The sequence below is a fragment of the Pteropus vampyrus genome, unplaced genomic scaffold, assembly GCF_000151845.1.
Source record: "Pteropus vampyrus isolate Shadow unplaced genomic scaffold, Pvam_2.0 Scaffold60, whole genome shotgun sequence".
NCBI classification, from domain to species: Eukaryota; Metazoa; Chordata; class Mammalia; order Chiroptera; family Pteropodidae; genus Pteropus; species Pteropus vampyrus.
Genome location: NW_011888841.1, coordinates 6,713,116 through 6,720,373, shown reverse-complemented (window position 1 = coordinate 6,720,373; position 7,258 = coordinate 6,713,116). Strand labels below are relative to the sequence as shown.

General features: G+C 37.3%; 1 pseudogene; it reads right to left on the bottom strand.

Annotated features, from left to right (window-relative positions):
• Nucleotides 1-310: 310 nt before the first annotated feature.
• Nucleotides 311-428, bottom strand: LOC111740280 (annotated as a pseudogene).
• Between the last annotated feature and the right edge of the window lie 6,830 nt (nt 429-7,258).

The window sequence follows — 7,258 nt, the reverse complement described above, 5'->3', positions numbered from 1 at the left end:
AGATACAATTATGTATACAGTGACTTAGCTGAGTGCTCGGGAGGTTGGCTAAAAGCCATGCCAAATGCAGGTGCAATTTTATGACTCAAAGACTTAAAGGCTCTAAAAGTATTGTTCATGGAACATGACTTGATTTTACAGTCTTTGCTCACAGAATTCTTTCAAATAACCAATGATAGCTTTGTGTGTGAACAGGATACGTGGTTAATAAGTTGTTGTTGTTTTTAGGTGAGGCAACCCTTGGTCGACCTCACAGGTTGCAAAGAACTTGTCAGCTTACAATCTCTTTTTTTTTTTTTTTTAATTTTTATGCCTATAGCACCTGGTCTTCCTAGGTGGTCTCCCATCCAAGTACTAACCAGGCCCGACCCTGCTTAGCTTCTGAGATCAATTGGAATTGGGCACGTTCAGGGTGGCATGGCATAGACGGTTAGTAAGTTTTTAAAGCAAATATAATGGCTTTTGGGGGGTAAAGGTTGTTGGAGTGATCGCTTTTGCTTTCTCAGTTTCTTTACCAGATATGGTGGGACCCAGTGTGTATATGTTTATTTAGATCTTTGTAATTTGCTTTTGGATCTTTTAGTTAGATAAATTTTAATCTATTTAGATTACTGGTGTATTATATTTACATGACATATATTTAGAACAGCAAATGCCATGCTCTTTGAGGAGGCACAAATTTATGTACAGATAATTTTACATATAAGAAATAAAACACACTGAACCAATGGATCACAGATTTTTTTTCTATTTTTCCTTTAACAAATCAAGATTGTTGGAACCCTGAAAATTATATAATGATGTATTCGAAAATCTAGTGTTTTCATATTAACATGTCATTTTCAAAAATCATGTAGAGGAGTATGGTGACATGCATGACAGAATATTCTATATTATCCATCAGTAAGCTTCATGACCTTTTTTACATTGTAATTTTTATTTCCAATTTCTGAATTGTTTTTTTTTAATATTTTCACCGTGTGTGAGATATAATACTTTAATCATACACATTTAATCATAGTTATTATATTTGTTGAATGCATTCCTACCTTGGGGTAGAAGGACTTATCCAGATTCTGGGTTTTGTTTGTTTGTTTTCTGATTTCTAAAAAAAAAAATTTGTTTTGCCTTGTTTCCCTTGAACACAATTTTTATGAAATCAAGAATTGGGATACTATTGAGTTTATGTTGAATAGATTGAGACTCACTGGAGCGAAGTATGGTTGGATTCATAATCAGTTTTGCTATTTCTATGTGGCCAGCACCGTGTGTTTATGTAGAAAGGTAATTCGTGAAATCAAGACAGAGTGGAAGACTTTGGCTAGTTGCCCTGTCAATCTAAGTCAGAATGTCTGGACGAGCTTGGTGGACCTGGAAACCTTACGGCATTTTAACTAACTGAAGCCTAAAACCCATTCGGTGCTGTTTTCTGTATCAGGAGAGGATTTCTATGTATTTGCACTTTCAAGAGGATGTGTATAAAATCAGGTGGACGAGACTACTTAAGCACCAGAGCAGTTCCTCTGCTGTAGGACAGAGATAGTTCGTGAGATCTCGCTGTAATTTGGATAATAATTACAGTAGCAAGTAACATTTCTTTATAAGGCCTAGAACTCTTCTTGACTCTGTACACATATTAATTGGATTAGTTGCCAGTGAGCCTGTGCTATGGATACTATTAATATCTTCACTTAATAGATGAGCAAAATGGGACATACCGTAGTTAAATAACTTGGCCCAGGTAAACTATTTCTTGCTTATCTAGTAATATCTGGGTGATATGTCCCTTAAGACTGTGGATTTCCTTTGCCCAGGAGACTAAGAGTCGTACAGAATCAGAAATTATGACCTTATTTCTTTCCTACCCTTTCCCTCTGTTCCCTATACTCATAATCTCAAACGCCTTAGAAAAATAAATCCTCTAGACTCCCTTCCCCCTTTCCATGGCTTTGAATCTCTAGTCTTATCTAGTTTCTCTGGTGTCTTCTGCTTATTGCTTCATACTTGGTTGCTTCCTCTCAACTTAGCCCTTTCTGCTTGATGTTTTTGTTAGATGGTCTTGTTGCCCTTTGCTTCTGATTCCACCAAGAACCTCTCCTCTTGGTATCTCAGCGTCACAAATTGCCTCTCCGTTGCCCAGGGAGGATAGAGAATAAAGATAAACCAAAACTAGGAAAGAAAAAGAAAGAAGACTTTTTTGAACTGGATATCTTGACAAGATTTTTTTTAAAAAAAAATGTGTGCATGAACTGGAAGGATAAGAGAACACATTCCAATCTTAAATTTCAAATATAATAATATTTATATTTAATAATATATATATATTATTAAATTATTATCAAATATAATAATATATATTTCAAATAATAATATTTGAAATTTAAGATTATAGATCAAGAATAATTTTGGATGATGATATAATCCAGAACATAGATTTAGGAAGGAGTCAATGAAATTAAATTATAATTTCAGGGCTATATTATTGCAGTTTAAAAGTAGACGCTGGTGTAACCGTTAATATTAGCTAGCATATATGTTGTGAAAAACTCTGAAATTATGGAATTGGGAGCTTTTATAGGAACTGCTGAACAACTTCCCTCCCTTCTGGAGACAGGAAGAGAAACCTTAACTTTTTAAACCCGTCCTCATGGGGGAAGGGAACCGGAAGATTGATAGAACCCTTTGAGATGTAAATAAGTAGCAAAGGGATCCCGAGGAGATAATTTGTAAATCTATCTGAATAATTCAGCATCGCTAACTTCCAAAATATGATTGATTACTTTATCAGAAAGCAAAGATCTTTGCTCCAGTGTATCGTAATCATGAAACACGAAAATATCTGTGGTCTCCTAACACTTTTGCCCCACACTCCTTTGTTTCAGTCAATGGAACCATTATTCCAATTCACCGTACTTGATCTTTCTCTCTTATATATCATCTTAATCGATTATCAAATCTTGTTAGTTCTTTTTCCAAAGCGGATCCAGATTTCAACTACGCTTCACTATCTCCTCTACTAAGCCATTGGTCCAATTTACCATGCACGTCACCTGGATTAATGTAAATAGCTTCTTAAATGACCTTACCTCCCCACCTGCCACTCCCCCCCCCGCCCCGCCAGTTTTCTTCTCCATGAGGCAGCCCAAAGTAATCCTTTAATATGTCAGTATATTCCATTCTTCTACCTTGGAGTTTTGTCCTATGCCAAGAAAGTTCTCAAATTCTTTTCTCCATGCCTACAACGTTCTACATGGCCTTGACCTCCACAACTTCTCTGACCTCTTCTATTGCTCATCTCCTTATTAGTGCTGTCCTCCCCCACTAGCCTCATAGGTTGTGCATACACAGGAAGTATGGTGCCCTCTTCATACTCTGTGTAATTTTGGCTTGGAGTACTTTTTCAGCAGATACTCAGAAGGCTTGCTTCCTTATTTTCTGTTCAAATGCCGTCCTATCCGAGATGCACACCTGTTCTCTCTCCTGTTTATGTTTTTTCATAGCACTTAGTGATACCCTAGCTATTACATAGGTATTGTTTGTTTACTGTCGATTTTTCCCACTAGAACATAAACTCCACAAGAGTAGGGACTTAGTTTTATTCATGGCTGTATCTCCAGCTACTAGAACAGCAGTTGGTGCAAAAAGAATATTCTTTTGGTTAAGTGAATGAGTATTAAAAGTCAGAATCTGCAGGCACGATTAATAATGAATCCACCTGGAAACAGTAAAGTCAAAATACACAGGAAATCTAAAAGAAATGTGGATGAAAACCTTAAGATGAAATGCACTCTACAGGCAAGCAGAGGCTATAATACCAACATAGTAAAAGTTAAAATTTCAAATAGAAATGATAAAGAGAGAAAGAGTTCATACACTTGGTCTTTGAGCAGTGTAAGGATTAGGGATGCTGGTCTCCTGCACAGTTGAAAATTTGCATATAACTTTTGACTTCCCCCAAAATTACCTACTAATAACCCACTGTCGATCGGAATCCTCACCAATAACATAAACTGTCAATGAACACATATTTTGTATGCTATGTGTATTATATACTTTATTATTATAATAAGGCAAGCTAGAGAAAAAGTGTTATTAAGAAAATCCTAAGAGAAAAGACATTGACAGTATTTATTGAAAAAAATCCACATACGAGTGGCCCCAGGCTGTTTAAGGGTCCAGCCGTATATTGAAAAGAAGTACAGTTCTCAATTGTGACATGACCATCCCGAAACGTCATGGATCTTTTGCACTAAATATTATCTTGATTCAAATATGTATCTATAAAGTTAAAGCTATAAGAAATTAAATGAAAGCTCAATTTTCACAGGAAATCTTGGGGAGGCATCATGATTTTTTCTTCCATCAATTTCTCTCTCTTCTGCTTCTTAGCACCTGATTTTCTCATAAATACACAACATAAAGTGGAGATTTTCTCAAGCAGAGTGATGTAGAAAGAAATTCTCCTTGGAATTTTAGAAAATATGCAGGTCTTGTGTCATGTTGTCTAACAGTGTCCCTGTCGCCTCTAATGATAACTGTTGTGTTTGGAGTTAGGGAAAGTTTACAAACCTGAGAAATAAGACTTCTGTTTCTGCTCTCTCTCCCTCTGGCCAGCCACTTTCTATGTCAATATGTGACATATCTTTGTCATATATACAGGCTGGGCCAACAGAGGTCCAACTTAAATACAATAATACATTCAGTTATTTTCCTTTAATTTTTATCCTTCTAAAATGATACAGGAATAAAATTGCATACAGAATTACCTTTCTTATAGCTTGTAATGAGTAAAAGACTGGACTTTCATCATTCGATATTTATAGCTAACTTGCATTTTTTCCTATCAATTTATTATTTTATCTTTTTTTTTTTTTCTAGTTCTCACATGTAAGTGATAAACTATTATTGGGCACTGTGTGGCTATTGTTCTTTTTTTTCTCAAGGGTAATTTATATTCGTGTTCTCATTCTGGAAACCATTTTTCTTTTTAATCATCTGAAACTAGTCCTTACACTTTCGTTATGTAATTTGATAGTATTTGGTATATTGCTGTAATTATTTTAATACTAAAACCAAATTATTATATGGCTGTTGTCTCAGAGAAATCCTTATGAGATGGAATTTTGAACTAAAGCCTGTATTATAATTAAGGACTTCAGGGGAAATGGCTTAGATTTGCAATTAACCAGCTTCAACATATAAAGAAACCCTCTCATTTAAAAAGCAAGGTTTGGGAGACTTCACTTTTATTTTCCTTATGATCATATTAAAAGTGACCTTGAGACATATCTTTTTTACAGCAAATTTCAGTTTTATGTTCTTGTTACAAATGTCACATCTTTGAGTTAAAATTTCCTTGAAAATTTGAAGTATTCTTAAAATTTTATTCTTATAATTTATATTATTTGTACATAGAACAGAAAAAGAGCATAAAATCAAATAATTACTTAGATAATAAACTGTTATCTCTCACATTCCAAAGGGATAGAAAGAAACCAGGGACATCCTAATTCAATAAATTTAGTAATTCTTAATTTTCAAACTAATGCTAAACACTAATTTTTCTTTAAGCCACTGCTAGCTAATTAATACCTAGGAGGGCAAGAATATCCTTTAGATCTGCGGTCCCTGACCTTTTTCGGTACCAGGGACTGGTGCTCTCATGAAAATCTAATGCCTGATGATCTGAGGTGGAGCTGAGGCGGTGATGCTGGCACTGGGGAGCGGCTGCAGATACAGATGAAGCTTCGCTCGCTTGCCCGCCGCTCACCTCCTGCTGTGCGGCCCGGTTCCTAACAGGCTTGGGTCCTGTACCGATCCGTGGCCCAGGGGTTGGAGACCCCTGCTTTAGATTGTTACATACATTGCTCTCTCCCTTCCTTTATTAATATCCTACTTTGTATATTATTTCAGCATTTCAACTTGGTTGTCTAAACATTTATCCCTCTGCAACTTTCCTGTTATAAATATCCATATTAGCAATCTATTTAATATCTTTTTATCATGTTATTTTATCCTTCTTTACAGTCAAGCCATGAATGGAAATGGGGTTTTCTATCATGGTCAAATTGCCTTGATCAACAAATTGTCTGTACCACTCATTAAATGGAGAAAGATTCTAGGGTTTGTCTGCGCTCAGCATGAAAGGCGACAGGATCGGTTAGTGAAGGTTGCTTTAGGTGGGGGGATGGAGCAAAGCACCGTGCATGCACGTGCATTTCTGTCTCCCCTGCACACTAGGATAAGCGAGCCTAGCAACATGCTGCAGATGATTCCATCCTGGTCTCGTCTACGTCTTCCTTCTGAAATCGCCTTAGTAGGCGTTTCCCCAGCTGGCACATAGCTCATGATCCATCACTCTCTCTCCCCGTTCTAATCATACCTCCCACTTTGCTCCATGAGCTCCAGGATTCCTGCCCAGCTCGATCTGTGAGTCAGCAGCACCAGTGTCCCCATTCTCCTTGGTCTGCAGACCTCCCCTAGACATCCGGGCCTGTATGCACCGATGCCGGCCCTGCACCCCCTCCACGTACCTCTAGTGCTGATGCTCTGAAGCTTGCTGCTCACGCTGGCACAGAGGTGCTCAGCCCCACTGAGCTTGCCCTCCACGTGTTGACCTGGCAGTTGCTTCGTCATTCCCATCGATCTCTCATTCATTTTCAGAACAATATTCTAGTTGTGTGACCTTAGCAGTTCCCAGTCCTCGCTTTGCCAACGTTCTCTGTTTTCCATTTTCTCTCAGAGCGTTTTTCTGTTCTTCTGTCTTCAGGGGTCCCTTCTAGATTTGAGTGTAATCCTATAGAACTTATCTCTCATAATAAATAAGAATTCCATAGTGTAGTACGTGCATTCCTGTGATCAGGCCCTGATCTACACAGGTAATATTTTAAAACTGTACATCCCTCCATCACTGAACACACACACAGACTCATATTTATATAAATGTAAATATTTGCATTCTTTACTGTGGCCCTGTTTATGTGACTTTTCTTCTCTTAAAATCTCACATGTCCATTTATTCCTTTATTCTGACCACAGACATCTCTACAAACTACTCATATCTTTATCTAACTTGACCTCATCCTAAAATTCTTCTGTCTTGGATTCTGCTGTCTTTTGACATTTCTGTTTCTCTGCTTGCTCCTTATCAGTGGGCTTTGAAGTACTATAGATTTCAGTTACCAGCCTTCAGTTCTTCCCAGGCTCTTCCACCTACTCTGTGGTCAGGACAGAGGGCAGCAGAGAGGGCAGTGAGCCT